The sequence below is a fragment of the Sebastes umbrosus genome, chromosome 14, assembly GCF_015220745.1.
Source record: "Sebastes umbrosus isolate fSebUmb1 chromosome 14, fSebUmb1.pri, whole genome shotgun sequence".
In the NCBI taxonomy this organism is placed as follows: domain Eukaryota; kingdom Metazoa; phylum Chordata; class Actinopteri; order Perciformes; family Sebastidae; genus Sebastes; species Sebastes umbrosus.
The window spans coordinates 20,261,004-20,279,927 of NC_051282.1; the positions used below are offsets into that span (position 1 = coordinate 20,261,004).

Sequence of the window (18,924 nt, forward strand, 5' to 3'; positions counted from 1 at the left end):
TCTATAGGCGCCGGTCCCCAGATGCTACTGGTCTGAGTGTGCATGGATGGAAATAAGAGAGGGATAGAGAGGTGAGGCTAAATGCTCGGGTGTGATCCACTACAGGGTAGAGAAGAGGCTCTCAACTCTCCCATGATACACCACCAGCGCCTGAATATTCATGCTGAGGAATCGGGTACCGTGGAGGCGCTCAGTTATTCATTATGCTTCTGCAAAAAGAAACACACCATCGTCCCATTGCGATGGAATATTAATAGCTCCCATTAATAAAATATCCCCCTCCCCATCTTAAGTCTTGTCTTCAACTTTCCTGGCCATTGCACATATCAAGGCCTGGGACACTTGGGATACGGCCATGAAAGTAAGCCAGACAATAGTCATTTGGCATATTTGTACATTTTTTTAAAACTCGACATCTTTACCATCTGGTCCAAAGTGAAAGAAAGTGTCCCGCTCCTCATTTGGCCGAAGCCTTCTTTGTGAAAATAGAAAAATAGTGTGGGAGGGGACGGCAAGAACGGCTCTATAGCTGTATACTCAGAGGGGATGAATGTTTAATTTAGAGCAGCCTGAAAGTATGCTGACATTTCACCATTGTTAGGAGAGATGAATACATGGGACACTGTCTGCCGGAGAAATGGAAATGTGCATCAAGGCTGTTAAAAATTCAACCGCCTTTCCCCGCACAGTCATGCAGATCTAGGCTCAGAATACAGTAGGCAACCTAGCATGTTTGAGTCTCCTTTGATTTAGCCAGTGGTTGTTGTTGTAATGTCATAATCTTCATGTAACTCCACATCAGTAACAAGATGTTTATGCAATTTGAGCCCTCCTGCTTTTGCATCCACGGAGCAGCAATCCCACTTCTCCCCTCCCTCTTACTCCCTTGACCTTTGACATCACTCACAAATTCTCCCCAGACCTGGAAGCTTCACCTCGCCACTAATGTGGCACAGCATGCACGACTGCACACCTGCAAGCTCCAACACCACCACAAGGCTTCCTCTGTTGTGTTCATTGAAAATAGAGGGAATAAACAAACGCAGGCGTACTACAGCGCACTGGGACTGTTAGCTCCCTGACAACACCCGAGAGGCTGGGGGGCGAGAGTGGTCAGCCTGTGGCGGAGCAGCGACACGGAGCAAGAGAGTGAGAGAAAAGAGAGAGAGAAGGTCAAGTACCTGCCACTCCTGTCAAACACTTCTTATAACAGCTGAGCTGTGTCCAGCAGGGTGGCGGGCTGCTTTCGGGGCTTTTCATCTCACAGAGGTGATGGGTGACGTGGGCTCCTCTTCCTCACATTTAAAGTCTGTCACAACGCATCCCGCAGTCCTGGGAACTTCAGGACACCGCTGGGCTGCTCGGACCTCTGGGAGAATGTGCGTCTGCTGCTGTGACACGAGAAAGGGCACAGCAGATACTTAATAAATCAGCCTCAGCATAACAACCCCTGTTGTTAGTTCTGTTAGACTCGAAACAACAGCCGTTCTTGCACTGGAGAGTTTTAGGAAACAAATCAAAGGGGAGATGTAGCTGTTGTTTATGCTGCTACTCTGCTGTCAAGTGCTTTCAAACTCTGATGTGTGTATGCGCATGCATTTGAGCATAAACGTGTGTGTGTGTGTGACTGTGCCTTTGTGCAAGCAGAACTATCACCGGGCTTACAGGCCTTACCTCGAGGCGGCAGGAGAAGCAGCTGGACCGACGGTGTGACTAGTTCAGCCCAGAATCACAGCCCTGGATCGGAAACAGAGAAAGAGGCACAGGCTGAGGTTTCAGAGTTGGAGGAAGTGTCTGGCAGTCAGAGAAACATTCAGACAAAGACACCAGAAAAGAATGAACTCCTGCCTGACCACTGGAGCCGCTGGCCAGCAGACTGTGACTGACTGACTGACAGACTCCGAGCCGAAGATGGCGATGCGGTCACTGCGCCACGCCGAACCAACTGGCTCGCTGAAACAGGATCTGTTTTTTTCCGACCCCGTGGGGACCCGCTGAAGAACTCGCTGCCATCCCTATATATCTGAATCCCGCTCAGGGCTGGCTCAAAGAGAGAATTAGGGACAGGGTTTTGGTTTTGGTGGGTTGTGTTTTTGCCGCATGTCAGCCAAGTGAGTTTCAGGGAGAGTAGTTCTCAGAGGTAGCTCCAGATAGCCTCATCTTTGGCCCCCCTTCCTACCTCTCTCCCCTGCTCCCCCATCCCCAAGACAGTGTCAGAGGACATATGGTTGAGCCAGAAGCACCTGGCAGCCCCTTCAAACCGGCAGGCAGATTGAAATTGTAGCAACAGGGGCTGGGAGCAAGAAGAAAGCCCACAGATATCTCCAAAGAATGGTCTGGAATTCACGGGCTTACTGCCACTGAGAGCACAGGGATGAGAGGGTGATGATGGGATACCGGGAGAGGGAGACAGGAAAACAGGCTAAATAAATGGCGGCTTAGAGGACAAGGAATTGGAGACTACTTTATAAATTAGATATATGGATTTTTAACACAGTCTTCTCTCAAAATAAATGACATCTGAAAAAGCGTTGCAGGGCACACACACATCTAAAATTATGAAATGTCAACATCAAGGACTGTTCTTTAACAAGCAAAAATTAAAACAAGGAAGAAACCAAGGAAAGGCTGCAGAGAAGAAAATACAGTTTATTCAAATGTATTCATCCCTGAAAGACACAGCAAGCAAGAACCAACACAGGAGGTTAACTGTGTGATTCTGTCTTGTTAACTGTAGGGCTGTGTGTCGGCAAGAATCTGGAGAGACGATATGTATCACGATACAGGGGTGGTGATTCAATATATTGTGATATATTGCGATACTGTAAGCAAGGTAATATATCGCAATTCTTTTAATTTAATTTTAGAAAAACTGTCATAGTATAAATAACATACCGGAAATAAATAAATACATACATTTTAGAATAGGCAAATATAACACATTTATACTGTATGTTTTTGCCCCAAACTGCATGTGATTATCATAAAGTCGGCATGTCTGTAAAGGGGAGACTCGTGGGTACCCATAGAACCCATTTTCATTCACATATCTTGAGGTCAGAGGTCAAGGGACTCCTTTGAAAATGGCTATGACAATTTTTCCTTGCCAAAATTTAGCGGAACTTTGGAACATTATTTAGTTTCCTTCTCGACAAGCTAGTAAGACATGGTACCAATGGATTCCTTGGGTTTTCTAGTTTCGTTCGATGCCAGGATCTTCACTCTAGCTTTAAAACTGAGCCCGCTACAACCTCAAATAGATTGAATAGCGTCCAGGCCCAATGGTAAAACTCTGCACTTGTCACTGTCACTTTTTCACCCAGCTGTCCAATCACAACGGAGATCACATAGACCTGCGGGTCTGTCCTCTCTCCCTACATGCTTCAGCCTTCCTTCATCCAGAGCACATACTCTACCTCGTGCAGACAGCCACAGTTTACTGTCATAAATATACATGGTGCTACATGTGTATGTTTTATCGACGTCACAAACTGTGATTCTGCTTTTCCTGCAGCTTCTTCTGTCTTTGACAGATCGATATACAATAAGACTTTGGGCGTGTTTGCTCCATTACTTATCTCAGTATATGTGCAGTTCATTTGGCTGTGACTAATAAGACGGATGCCGACTAAATGGACTTTGTTAGAAGCGTTTCCACCATCATGTTTCAATTTAGCCAGTTTTCCAGTACTCTAAACGGAGAGAGGTGTCAATACAGAAAACCACAATGCAAAGAAGTTCAAAGATTGCAACACTCCTGGAAAGATTCATTTTTCCTTCGGTGGTTAAAATGAAGAAAATTGATTATCAATACACACGCCCATAAGTGTGCATACTCTATACCCTCTTCTGCCACGCATCATCAGCATCACACCCTGCTGTTTAAAATAGATTACTGTGTGTACTTGTCATAAATGATGGATTGTCATGAACCGGATCCATACTCTCTCCAACCATTTTGCCGATGAGCAGGGAGTGACAGAAAGAACAGAAGATAAACACAGTGAAGCTGACAGAGGAGGCAGTTTGTCTGTTTTCACAAGCTGGATTACACTGAGGCGGACAGAGGGAAGTCATGTCGCTGTGTTTCCTCCATCTTTGTTTGCTTTATTCTTGCAAGGTGATAAATGCTGCCATTCACACAGGACTGTTAAAAACACAGAATCGATTTAGTGGTAATGATGGGTGAATGGAGAGTGTGAATAAATCTGCACAAAGGATGAGAACTCTTCAGTGGAGTTTTTTCAATGCTGATCGCACAAACACTTTTAAAGTCATCTTTCAAAATTAGTAGCGCTGCCCCCTCTTAGTCGATTAGTCGACTAATCGGTCACTTTGGTCTTAGTCGACTAAGGGCGCTTTGACAAGCCAACCTTTAGTTTGTTTGGGCGGTTGTGAACGCAGCAATCGTACTCTGGTGCGGACCAAAACAACCGTTCTGAGATCGCTTGCGAGAGGTGGTCTCGGACCGTTTAACGCTGTCTGTGCGCTCATTTGTTGAGATGGACACAGGTAAACGACAGGTTAACTTGAGTGGACGGACCTGGACCTTCTTCTGCAGAAGTCTGGTTTTTGCTTGACATCTGGGCCAAAGAGATCATACAGAATATGCTAAATAAAGTCCGCAAAAATAGTGACGATTATAAAGTCATTCAAGATGAACTGAAGGAGAAGGGATTCGTGTGCGCACAGTCAATCAGTGCCGAGTCAAAGTGGTAAAGAAATACAGCCAGACCCAACAATTGCAATATTTGGGGTAGCTCCTCCAGAAGTCTCACTGTCATTGGTTCAAGCTGATGCAGTGGCTTTTTCCTCACTGCTAGCGCGAAGGCTAATACTACTACAGTGGAAATCCAACAATTCACCGACGCATTCTCAATGGATAGAAAGTGTAATGACATATTTAAAGCTAGAGAAACTTAGATACTCAACAAGAGGCTCATCTAAGAGGTTTTTCAAAGTGTGGCGGCCTTTTCTCTTTTACTTTGAACATGACTATGTATCTAAACAGCAGATGTAGGCTCCCCTGATCCCCCCCCCCATCCCCCACCCACACGTGCACACACACACACACACACACACACACACGCACACACACACACACACACACACACACTCTCAAAATCCACATTCACACAAGTATGGATGTATAAATGTATGTTATTTTAGTAGTGTTCCACAATTTATTTTTTTTTTTTCTTCTTTCTTTTTCTCTAGTATTTTAGTTACGTATGTACTTGTCTGTGTTGTGCACCTTATATTGTTTGGTATGTTGTTTTGACTATGTACTTTGAAAAATGTAATAAAAAGATTTACACTAGAAGTCTGGTTTTTGCTTGACATCTGGGCCAAAGAGATCATACAGAATATGCTAAATAAAGTCCGCAAAAATAGTGACGATTATAAAGTCATTCAAGATGAACTGAAGGAGAAGGGATTCGTGTGCGCACAGTCAATCAGTGCCGAGTCAAAGTGAAAAAACTTCGACAGCAATATTTCAAAGTCTGTGATTCCCTGCGTAGAAGTAACAGCTCTCGAGACGAAAAAGATAAATTCGCTCCTTCGTAAACGCCCCTCAGCAATTTTTTTTAATTTATTTGGTCCACTTTAAATTGTGCACTGTGAAACTGAACTAAATAGATAGAAAACAAACCAATAGTATAAATTTCACTCTGATTCGGAGTAGCCAAACGGACTATGTCTTGTGGGAGCGCCCTAAGAATTCTTTAGTCGATTAGTCTGTTTTTTTTTTTATCCTTTTTTCATACTGAATAGTTTATTTCCAAGAAACGTATGAGCACATCTCTGGTAAACACAAGATTTAAAGTGGTGCTTTTGTGTGATTCTTTGTGAAAAAATCGTGTGTGTTAGTCGACTAAGGACTTCTTCGGTCGAGGACAGCCCTAGTTGTCAGCCTGTTGTTATTAACACAGAATAGATTTAGTGGTAACAATGGGTGAATGGAGAAAAAGGATGAGAACTCTTCAGTGGAGTGTTTTCATTGCCCGCACACAATTCATCTCGCAAAATTAGCTCTTTGAAAATAATAGACACAAGGCTGGCCAGAGATGGATCTGCAAAAATAACATACTATTCATATTCAAAATAACATATATTTTATATCAAATGAATGCTAATAAATTTACTATCCCAATCGTTTGCATTGAGAAAAGAATATATGCACAAAAGAGCACAAATGACCTTCCTCCAAATGGAAAGCGCCTCTTTCTGGCATTCCCTTGCCTCCTAATCATGTGATGCTTCTTCTCTTTACTCATCCATGACCCGTCCTCCCTTGTGATTATGTTGGAAAGAAAAAACAAGCCCTCACATCAACCTTTTATAAGCAATAAAGATGAGGAGGCTCTTTTCTTCCAACTCAAGCAGTAATCTTAATAGGAAAACATTCCTATAAAGACGTGGCTATCGCCACTCACAGATTGCCTCTGACTGCTTGTTCCCTCCCAGTCCTCAGGGCCACCGTGTCCCTGGGCTATGTTTGTGACTGTGTTTCTAAACACAGCCACAAAGGCTGTGAAAGTCTTGAGACTGAAACTTTTAAAAAGGAAAAACCCCTAGTTGATAAATTCCGTTCTTCTCTATCCCTCATTCCGTTTCTACAAAACGCTTCACTTGTCACCACAGACTCCCAAGCTCCTTTAATAAACGAAAATGTCTGGCTTTGAGTGGCAGAGTGTGACTGTTTAAAACCATTGGGATTCTGGTGTAATCCTACGGAAGACGCAGGCGTAACCCGACTTTAAAGTCGCCTTGTCGCTCCACATCCAAGTGAAGAACCTGGAGAGGAGAGGACTAAGGATTGTGAGGAGAGGCTCTCGTGTAAGAAAGTGTACATGTTGGCTTTCCAGGGAACCGGGCTCTATTTGATACATGTTGAGTGGAGAGACCCATATGTTTTGGTAATGCCTTACATCTGACATTAAGCTTAAAATAGAGTGAAATGTGGGTTACTTCCACTGAGGGGGGGGTCCCACAGATGAAACTTTGAGTACTGTCAGTCAGTAGTTGCAGCTTGCGTCAAGTGAACAGGTTGCTTAGGAACCGATCAAGGAGAAAGCACTATTGTCGTGTGTTCGTCAGCAGCTTTGTCATTAAACAGCAGCGAAATTCTGCAATACAAGGGTTTTTTTTAAAGGAAGGGCTCAAGGACTGAGAGGGGTTTAACTGAAGGCAGCTGCAGATCATTGTGCAGCGAATTGCATCCATTTAAGTTGTTTTTCATGCTAAAGGGGGGAAAACAACTTTCCCAAACTTTTTCCCTTTCCTCTGTTTTTCCCCTCTTTCCTTTGTCTCTCCAGCAGACAGCTGTCTGAGACAAGATGCTGCTTCCACTGGAGACCTCACTCTTTTCGCTCACATGCTCGCCGGCTCCTGGTTGCCATGGAAAAGCCCAGAAATGGGGCAGATAACAGTTCAATGAGGGAGCAGAGACTTTCGGAGGGTCTGCTGGGAGGCAGCAAGTTTCTAGGGCCCGTCCTGTCAAACCATCAAGCTCTTTTTGATGCGTGAAAACGGAAAGAAAGACAGAAAGAAACAGAAAATGAGAGGAGAAAAAATGGGAGGAGGAAACTAATATGTTGACTGAAGTCAAATTTGTGTGTGGAGAGTAAAAAACTGATATAAAAAATGAAGATCTATCTGTGTTGGGAATATTGTCAGCACCAAGTGTAATTTTAAGTGGGGAAAAATCAGATTGAACCACTGATGAAATATGACCAAGGCAGTCAATATCTTGCAGCCAGTGAAATGACCAGCATGATATCCTGTCTCCCATGCAAGAATTAACTGTCTATTATTAAGGGATTAATAATTTCATAAGTAACAGTGTTGACAATAAATTGCTACACACAGTCAGTCAGAGCGAAGTGAAAAGGAGCCTGGCTGGCACCGAAGGCCCATCTATCAAACCAACAAATCAAAATGTAATCATAAAAACCAGAAAGAAGCTACATTTTCTGAAGAAAACTGGAGTGTGCTCGCTGTAGCTGAAAGATGGCGCTTCAATAAATTTCAGACGCCAGAGTATCTTTAACATCCAACAGCAATAGAGGCCGTAGTGAGGATTTAACTTCTTACTTGGAGTTAAAGCAACTCAGGACGCAATTATGTGCATTCCCCGTGAAGTCATGAGGGGAAACAGGTGACAAATTCAGAATTAAACCACCACTTTCTAAGATTTTACTCAATACAAGACGAACTCACTGATTATGAAGCTTCCACACAGCCCCAAAGTAGGAAAGGAGACTATGAAAAATGCAAACAAACAGATATGGATGAATAAATAAATACTTTAAAGTTTGAAGCTCTCTGACGTATCTGTGGGGACTCGCTGGCGACAGCCCCACCTCACTTTGTGCAGAGGGTTTTGAAGTAGAACTGTCAGGAGAGGCCCCTCAGAGGTTCCCGAGTAAAACACCTTTCTGAAATCAAATTCCCTTTTATTTCCCTGCCTCCAAGAGACTGAGGAGCAAAGACACGGGACTCTATTGTGTGTCGCGAGCACGCAGCAACACGGCACGTCCCATGAATGCAGTTGCCATTTTGTTGTGTGACTTGTATCTTGTCTTTTTTACTTTTGCTGCACGTCCGCTGCTAAATGGTCACTGCTGAGGTGTTCAGGCAATGATTTTCTTAGAGATCACATCAATAACAAATGTGTCTAGTTCTTTGATATCTTTTCGTTTTTGTAAATGCAGCTTTACTTTGTCTTTTCAGACTCTGTGGCTGTAATGTAAAGCGCATCACTTCCCATGCAACGCAGGTACTTAAGAGCGCAACAGCAAAGCTTTCATGAACTGGGTACAAGTTGAAACACTGCTGCTTTGTATTAAAGCTGGGGTAGGCAGTATATTTTTGGCCATCATTGATCAAATAACTTTCACCAATTTGTAATTCACGTGGTCTGAGAGAAAACTAGACTTCTGCATCCACTCTTGACTCTATTTTCAGGCTTTAGAAAATCTAGCTTGTGACGGGAGACTTTGACCGATCACAGGTCATTTCAGAGAGAGAGCGTTCCTATTGGATGTTTGTATTGCACGATCCTTCAGATGGTGAAAGCCTGATTCAACGGCGGAATATCCTGCAGGAAAAGTTGCTATTCCAGCATTGGCAACAACTGCCCACACTGCAAAGCAACCCAACAAAGGAAGACTGACTTATCAGAAAGAGAGTCTGACAATATCGGCGAAGCGTTTTCAGAGATGCTAATAGTTTAGACATCTGCGTGAGCTCAGCGCTGCGGCACAGCGGTGATGGCTACGGTTTGCAGAAGTCTAAACTACTAGCAACATTTTCTCTCCATCTCTGAAACGCTTCGCCGATATTATAGCTCTGCTCGCTAGAGCCTCGAGTCACATTATGTCATCTCAAAGGGCTTTACGGGTCCACGAGTTTGCAGAGTAAACAGAACGGCATCGAGATCACAATCATGATCGGGATGATGTTGGAAATGAATGACTAGTACTCGTACTGGTTACTGTATGAAGCACATGCATATGCCCATGCCCGTCTGGTGGGAGATGTGTATCTGATGTGTATTTCCACATCCTGGCATCTTTTTTTTCTTTGCCTTTTCCAGTAAACTTGTATTACAATATGCTGAAAGGTTATTATGGATTTTTTGTCCAATAATGCCAAATAAACTGCCTCCCCCAACTTTAGTGGTCAATAAAAAGTACCAAAAACAGAAATGTACCAATACTGTATTTACTTACTACAATGTTCACTCATATAGAGGCATGGCTTTATGGATGGTAATGTTAACATGCTAACTCTAAGATAAGGTGGTGACCATGGTAAACATTATACCTGTTAAGCCTCACAGAGCTGCTAGCATGGCTGTAGACATTTGTTAAGGTATAAAGCGTAATTCAAGACTTCAATTCAAATGTGAAAGAGTTTGTGAACACCACACAAACTGAATACTGAACAAACTGTCTGACATTATACTGTCTGTCCAAATTGTGGCAATGATTAAGATGAGAAGGGATCAAAGAGGAAAGGTAGGAGGATAAAGTTAGATGCTGAATGACATGAGAAGAGTGAGTGAATTTATATCCAGGAGAGATTGATTCTTCTTAGAGACTAAGGAGAAACAGGGTGGCTCCTGCTCTGACACCAAAGATCCTTCAATTCTGGCCGTATTCATCCCTCCTTCCTCTACCGGGCCACCGGACGCCGTGATTGACATCATCCTTCCATCTCTGTGATTACAGCATGTCTCCTTTCCCACCTCTGTACGATCTGTCTTCGATCAAAGCCCTAAACACAGCTGTCCGCTGGGCCTTCGCTCCGTCCGAGGAGGACGAAAGCAGGCATCAAGAGATTGCTAGAGAGAAAGGCGATCAGACAGGCTGTGACACAGAGCCTCTGAATTTGTCAGTTTGTCACAAACACTTACACCTAAAAGCTCTAGGCCGTCTCCAACACCGAAACTGCTCATGCGACCTCAAAGATCATGTCAGCTGTAGTCTAACACGAAGGGGGGAAAAGTAGGTGTAAATAAAAACTCAAAATTATTTCTCAGCAGACCTCCTTTACCATCCTCTCTTTCTCAGCGTTAAACAAGTGTGAGGCCCTCAAGTGATGACAGAGAGCTCTAGGGGGAAAGAGAAAGACAAAGCTTGATGAAAGACCATGGACGAGAAGAAACGGCACGAACACAGATGAAAGGAAGATGTCACAGTGAGTTGTCATGGGACCATGTAACAGGCCTGCGTGTCCAGCAGGCTTGAGAAGATGTTGGAGTACACAACGATGGCCTCTGAGGAGCCGCCATGCTCTGAGGGCAACAACACCAGCGAGGAGGCCAAATCCCAACAGTGCTGAGCCCTCTGGCCTTCTGCATGTTCAGGCCATTTGAGTTTCCAAATGAAACTTGTGGCATGTCATTTGTATTATACTCTAACTTGTAGTTACAGTACAGTTACAGGCATTCATTCTGAAAACAATGCCTAAAGATGCATTCCTGCTAATGGCTGCTTCATATTGGCTCCAAACAAACTCTGACTGTACTGAAATCAATGTGAACTTCCCTCTAGAATCACATAATCAATAAAAATTCACTCCTTCTTATTTTGTCTTGGTATTTTTTAAAGTTATTACTCCATGTAATGTCCATCCAAATAACAAAAGAGGACAAAGACTGTAAATCCAAACTTCAAAATGTACATTTAGAGATGGGTGATAAAAATATAAAATATCCTAAATATGGTACTCACAAGGAAGCACCAAGGTAGAGGGAAGCGACAATATGAACATCCCCCTGAGGCGAAAGCAGACTCAGAGCCCACAGGTGGATGTGGGGATGGAGGAAGGGCTTTGAAATCCTATAGGAGTAGCAGCAGTGACTGATTAAATGGATGCATTGGTTTAATGCTGCACTAAGAGTGGCTTGCTGAACTAGCTTGCAGGGTACGTTTCATATATGGTCTATATACTAGATTAGTTCTGGTGTAATTTTATGTATGTAGTCTTTTTATGTTGTCTTCCCAATAGTGTGAGGAAAGACAAAACAAAGAAAATCCCTGACTGAATCCTGTTTCTTGTAATGTGTGATGAGTATGATTCCCAGTATTCACAGATACTCATAGTATGTGTACACAAAGGCCAACCTATGATCCTTTATTGTTAATGTTTTAGACTAAATGTCTCTTAAAGAGCTGCAGGCAAAAGTCAAGATTTCCAAAGTTACTTCTTCTTTGAAAGAAGAAGTAAAGAATGGTGTGACCGCTGCAGATGGAAAAAAAAAAGGAGAGAAAGCAGACATTTTACCTCTGCACCTCCTTCTGTAAACTCAACTGGCACCGACCAATGGGAAATCAATGCGCTGACTGCTGCTGTGAGTGTCAATGAAATGTACCAAATGCACCCACGTGGCTTCAGACTCAGACAAACAGAAGCAAATAAGGACACACGCGGCCACGCACACCTATACTCACACCAACACACACACATAAACGAAGACAATTAAATAAGAAACAAATCAACAGGGTGTCTTTTAGATACTTCATTGCCAGGGATTTTTTTCAGACCCATGAGATCGTCTTCTCTAAGTGTTTCCGTATTAAGACAAAAGACACAAGAAACCAATTTGAATCCAGGGACGAAAACTAGATACGATAAAAAAGTTTTTAGGAGAAAAGTGTTACCTGTTTGACATTGTAAGGTATTCCTCACCGTCACACTGAAAGATGCAGCTCTGTGCTGTAACACTTCGACTGAAATATGACTCATATCTTTCTGAATACCATCTGGGTGTTCTTAACATAACCCCAACCATCTGTGTCAGCACACAAATCCCTAACGAGAAATTTGACTTCAAATAATATGATTGAGGTCAATTTTAGTCTCAAAACACATCGAAGAGAACAACAGCAGAACAAGGGATGAATAAGAGAGAGAGAGAAGAGGAAATACACTGAGTAACATGACAATGCACAATTGTTATTTCACTTTAAAGAAATAGTTCCACATTTTGCAAAATCGGTTATTCGCATTCTGGCGGAGAGTTAGATGAAAAGATCGATACCACTCTTATATATGTCCATTAGATATGAGGTTACAGCTTATAGCCAGTAAGCTTAGCTTAACATAAAGCATGGAAACGGGAAAGCAGCTAGTCCGACTGTAACAAAATCCACCTACTAGAACCTCTAAAGTTAAATAACTAACATGTTATAGCTTGTTTCACGCATAGTGGTCACTACAGAGGACAGTAAGGCTGTCCCCAATACCATTTTTGGGCTTCGAAGCTTCGGTGCAAAATATTGGAAGGTATTTGAAGCTTGGCAGAGCAGCGCGGCGCTGCAGGCTGACATCTTATTCTATCTGTCTGTCTCAGGATTACTGCTGCCCCACTACTGTACACAGACGCACCTCTACACACAACAAACAGTGATATCCGTCTGAGAATAATTAATAATAATTAATGTTGAGTATGTATAATGAATAATGTTGTGGGATTATTCCTTATTTCATGGGCTATTTTGGGATTTATACATTATTATTACATAATTATATATATATATATTGTTTTTAATTAAAAAAGTATTAGAATATTGATTTTGAGGTTGATTACTATGGCAATGGTTGAAGCATTTGGTTCAGCCCTAGTGGACAGCAAAAGCTGTTTTCTTGTAAATGCATGGGTTTTGATGGCATAGTTGCACATCAGCCACTACACTGAACTCTAATGCATCATGCTCTACACTGCTAACCACTGGCCAGCTGTTCTAAGAGCAACACAAAAATCATCAAAACCAAGTTGGCCGCCGGACGGCCAGAAACGCTGAGCGGCTCAGAAATATCTTGCCAATCCTTCCTTACAGGTAAATAACATTTGGTAGCATCAAGTAACAACAAGGAGTAATAAAGTTGTTAAAAATTCCAAGTATTGATTTTATGTTGGGAGAAAAAGACGATTAATCATCTGCCCACTGAACTGGACATCAGGCATCGCTGGCTACAACTACAATTAATACTATTACCTTGAAAATACTTCATCTGCAGTAACTTTTTTGGGGCTTTAAATCAATTGATTTATGTTATTAGAATGTAACATGCAGTTTTTGTAACAAAAACAATATTCTGACAATATCTTTCTGTTATTTTTGTAGAAAATGTTAATTGAAACAATATACAGTTCAACAGTGGGAGGTAGGGAGGGGCTGAGGAGTCGAGAACGAGGAGCTGAATGAGGGATTGAGGAACCAGGTTCAACATTTTTGCATTGCATTGAACAGCAGGCTATTAACCTAGAATATGTTAAAATTAATAGAATTAAAAACATAGATTATTGTATAGTCTTCATATAGGATATCATTGTATTCATAGGTTTGTTAAATACATATTTCTTTAGTTGAAAATTAAAATACATACTGTCCACCTGAGTGGACATGTGAAAAAAAACAACTCATACCTAAACAGGAATAATATCATTTTATGAGGGTTATATGCTGACTGTTAGTGAGACTGTTATCAATCCTCTCTGCTAACTCCCTGACAGAAAGCGAATAAGCGTATTTCCCAAATTGTCAAAATATCCCTTTAACAGCGGTATAAGAAATTATAACTCTATCTCAGGATCCAAAAGGTATGATTATCCCCAACTCCTTATTTATTTCCCTCCAAATATGACCATCAACCTTGCAGATGGTGCTAGGCTAGAAAACATGCTTGATGGAAATATTTGTAATGCTTGAAAAAAAAAATAATTAAGTAACAAGTAATGCATTTTCTTCAGTATAGAGCTCCAGGCTGTAATTTCACTGATGTCATACTGTGAAAACAATAGCTTGAAAGCAGACCAATTAGGTAAAGATTGTGATAAAGCCCAGCGTGGGTCACTATCTGTGGTCCGGTTGTCTCCTGAGCTGCTGTCTTCTGCTGTCTCAGTCTGGCTCACGCTGTTCAGTTCTTAATTTAGCCTTCACTGAGCCCAGGAAGATTACAATGGCCTGCAACGGGCCAAGGTGCACTCCGCTGCTCTGCTCTACAAGCAGGAAGTGAAAGAGGGACAGCGGGGTAAATCAAGATACATCCCTGGGTTGATAGATGCTGAATGGAACCAATAGAGAACATGGAGCAAGGTCGGCATCCATTAGCCGTGCCTTGAAGTCACAGATGGATAACTCCACAACAGGAGGGTCAGCCTGTGCTGCTGCTGTTAACACCTCTGTCTCACACTGGATATTTCCTGGTGTGTCTCTCACACACACAGAGAAGCATGAAGACATGCAGTAAACACGTTTGTGCATTAGACATGAGCTGGCCTGGCTCAAGCTTGATACCTGCAGTCATAGCCGCCTTAAACAACAGTGTGTACTGCTGTCCGTCATTTTCTGTTGTTATCGCTGTTGTATTGCTGTTACTGTGTTACTGTGTGCTGTTGTATGTGTTGGTGTCTGACAAGTACAGGGCTGTGGAAAAGAATTTCCCCTTGTGGGACAATAAAGTCTAAAGTCTCCCTGTGTTGATGCCATATATTTGAACTTCACCAAACATACACAGCGGTAAACATACTGTCTTCCACAAACGATGCAGTCATCGTCATTGATAATCAGTAATATACGTGCTTACCAGTGGGCCAGTCAAGGCGATTCTGAAAATGCTGCAACATACTTTAGAGAAGCTCAGCTTCACCACATCCTGTCAAATCACAATCAACAAAGAAATAATCCTAATTAAACCATTTCTTACATATTGTCAGCAGACCCTTCTTGCAATCATAGACTGTTTATAAGAAGTTGACGTAGTCACCGTGAAGTCACCCATTGGTTTGTGGACTGCCGTTTTAAAGCCTCAAGTTCAGCATTTTAGCCAAACGCTGATTAAGACAATTTTAGGCGAGCAAAATGGACAATATAATAATATCACTTTAAGGGGAGGCACTACAGGTGAATAGGGTACACATCTTTAAGAAATAGCTATCACCATGAAACTTCCTCAGTTGATTACGTATATTAAGGCAACTACTTTTTCAATTACAAGTTTTCTGAAATTTTCTGTTTAAAAATACAAATGAGCCTTTGTCTGGCTCATTTGCATACATTTCTAAAACAGAAATCTGAACATTGGAAAAAGCCAGTTTCAAAATTCTTGTTTCATTTTGTATTAATGTCAAAGGTTTTTACAGAGGCGATTTAGGATATCTCTCCATAAATCAGAAAATAATAAAAAAAAATGTCACCATGTTTTTGGGAATGAAATGCTCTATAACTCAGGCTATAATTGATATATGAACAAACCCATCTGTAAAAACATTCAGAATATAGAGGGGAATGAGACTGGAAAGTTTGGTGTATGTAAGTGCTGCTGAAGTGGAGATTTATGCCTCAGCGTACGAGAAAAAACTCATTTTAAGAAAACGGCTATTAAAGATATGTACTGTAAAATTCCATTCATTTTTCAAGACACTACATAAGAATAGGGTAAAAAGAATAACTATTAGATATCACCATGAAACCTCCCCAGTTGATTACTTACATTAAGACAATTATTTTTTGTGTTACAAGTTTTCTGATATTTTATATTTAAATATGTAAATTAGATATTATCTAATGCAAAATAACCCAAAATCTCAAAATTGATCAGTGCATGAAAAACAATGTTTTTGCCTGGGGTGTCTCTCCTAAAAGCTAAAATTTACAGTAACCACAATTAAATAATCACCAATAAGGTCCATATCAATGCCCAGTCCCAACAAATGCACCAGCATGAATAAATGGCAGAACACCAGACATGTATGCGCATACATTTACATTTTAAAAATTAAAGTCACAGACAAAGCTCATCCCGTCTGACTGACAGGAGGGAAGGTCTCGCTCTAACAAAACAACAGCTGGTCTTAACAGCTTCTTAGCTTTAAAAAAGCTAAGCTAAGCTTTCGCTGCCTGCAGTCCTCCAGGATCCCAAACCCGCACGGCAATGACGCCGCCAAAGTCATGCGGTCACCTGAGCAGAGCCATTATTACACAGGCATTCTTAATAGCCCTATAGATTAAAGTCCAGAGGAACAAGACACCAACAGATTAAAAAAAGAAAGATAGGAAAGAGGATGATGAATTGCCTCAGATTGCCAGGCAATCATGCATAAATTACTAGGATGTGCTTAGGTATAATAACCAGCGCTGTTTTAAGTGATCGCTCACTCTGGCGGAGCTGTTGTGTAAGGAGCAGTGGGTGCAGATGTAAGGGGAAAGAGATGGGTGGCGGGTAAAGAAAGGAGCGGGTCGCCGCTGTCTACTCAATCACATCACCGTCAAGGGTATCGCCCTGACACTGTCTCCGCTCTGTGCCCCGAGCCGGCACACAAATCTCCTGATAGACAGACGCAGCAGTCAAACAGCACCCTCATCCCCCCAGCCGGGGCCCCTAAAGGATCCCTGGGCATGTCTCTGTGGCCCCGCAGTCTGCCGCTGCTGGGAGCCCCGGCAACAACTGATTATTCAGGATCTAGGCTAACAAGAAACTGTCATGTGGATCTCAAAACAACATGTTCTGGTTGTGAATGCATCATGAAGCAGAGGGGAACAGGCTGTCTCCTGCTTCTTTCTCTCTGGATATGCTGCACTTTCAGTTGGTGAGCAGATTCATCAGGTAGGAGGACTGAAACCAGACTGTTGACTGTTGCATCTGGGTCCAGTATGTAGAAGTTTCACAGTAATATACACTGAGATACAGCCACTTCACCATCCTCAGAGGCAAAGACCCACTGGCACAATGTTAATATAGATATACCAAGTTTTTGGGTGAAGAGTCTAATGTGTGCTGAGAAAACAGTGACCAAAATCTTCCACACATCTCTGGTTATTGTTCACTTTAATGCTCCGGGAAAGTAGGTTATGATAGGAAACTTATATTATCCAAACTAAGAAGACAAAATTTTAGAAAATAAAGAGCTGTTGTTTGTAGAATAGAGTCAATAGTGGATGTAATTAAGTTTGTTTTTGTGGGCAGACATACTTTTGAGATTGTTAGCTCTGAGTCATCACATATAACATTCACAGTGAAACAGGAGAAGCAGTAGGGCTGACCCCTGAAAGTCGGAGGGTTGAATCACCTGACGGTTACACCCTCAGTCGACCTGAAATTCTTCAAGTCGAGCCGTTGTTTTTTGTTTTTTTTAAGATGCTAGATCTATGAAGAACTTTGTGCTCTAGTAAACAATATAATCATAAACAGAGAGCATTAAGTCCAGCGCATCAGGAAGCGGCGAGGTTTGGGCGAGGTGTGCTTTAAAGCTCACAGCCTGAGCCCCAAGCCAACTTCAGAGCTGGTCGTGGCTTCAGAGCTGGTCGTGGCTCATGGCCACGAAGGAAATGCACCCGGCGAGGGCCAGCCAGCACCGGGCAAAGGTCCCACGAGGGGATCCTGCACCAAGCAGCTGTTCCTAACCAACCGAGTTGAATCCCCTGGGCAGACTGTGAGGACACCGCCGGTTGAGAAGTGTAAAAATATTTTCCGTTCACTATGAAATTGTGGCAGGCCGCATTTGACTATGTTAATGTGGTTGAAATCATCACTGAAACTCATGCCAATGGATTATCGGATTGCCAGATCAGTCTATATGAGAAAGGAAACAACAAGAAACGAATAGTCAAATGCAGACCCTATTCTTTGTATCAGGGTTGGGCAAAGAATTTGATTGTATTTGAGGTGCCAGCCGTCTTCTTCTCTGTGTTTCTTTGCAGAGCATGTGTGATTGTCGGCAGACCCTTCTCAGCAGAACAAACAGGTATGGGACGGGTAGAGTGAGTGGAGATTGGGCACTGGTTATTCGATCGTGGATGGAGTCGTTCTCTCTGACGGATAAAAAAATGTTGATCAAAAAATGATAAAATGGGACGGCAAATATACTTTGGCAGGCGTTAATATACCTGAGCGCCCCACCCGAGTAAAGTCTATATGTGGGAAACACTGTATGTATGTTATATTATGCAATATTTGTCTAAATGTCATACACAACTTCGGACCACATCATAAATAAGTCCTTATCATTTGGTGGTTTTGCTGACGTGGGGCACCAGAGCCAAAATCTACCCAGCACACATCATGGCTGATTTTGGTGTTCTCATTTCTTGAGGGGTAAACTGATCAACAGCACAGCCTCCGAAAAGCTTCATCTGGAGGACACGTGAAGGATGAATATTATTGCATATCGGTTTCTCTCACCTTCCATAATGTGTACCCTGCCACATCAGTGCTACAGTCTGTGCCATCTGCAACAACTCAAACAGCCAGTGAGCTTGGCAGGAGTTCAGGCTAGCCACAGTTGACTCTCCACCGCAGGGGGGCCATCTCTCAGACTGGTACAACACTTCTGGGCCCGGGCATTCGTTTCCCTTCACCACATCCCTCTTCATCAGCAAAACTTGGTGTGCTCCTCACTTAAAACATGAT

The 18,924-nt window shown here is 42.4% G+C and overlaps 1 long non-coding RNA gene across 2 annotated transcripts in view; it reads right to left on the minus strand.

The window, feature by feature from the left end:
• The window catches only part of LOC119501462, a 117,904-nt gene that overhangs the window by 84,386 nt on the left and 14,594 nt on the right, over positions 1–18,924 (minus strand). For both annotated transcript variants that reach the window (XR_005209828.1, XR_005209829.1), the window contains exons 4-5: positions 1,675–1,737; positions 1,182–1,391 (exon numbers count right to left, since the gene is read on the minus strand). This is a non-coding gene — a long non-coding RNA (uncharacterized LOC119501462). The remainder of the gene's footprint in view (positions 1–1,181; positions 1,392–1,674; positions 1,738–18,924) is intronic.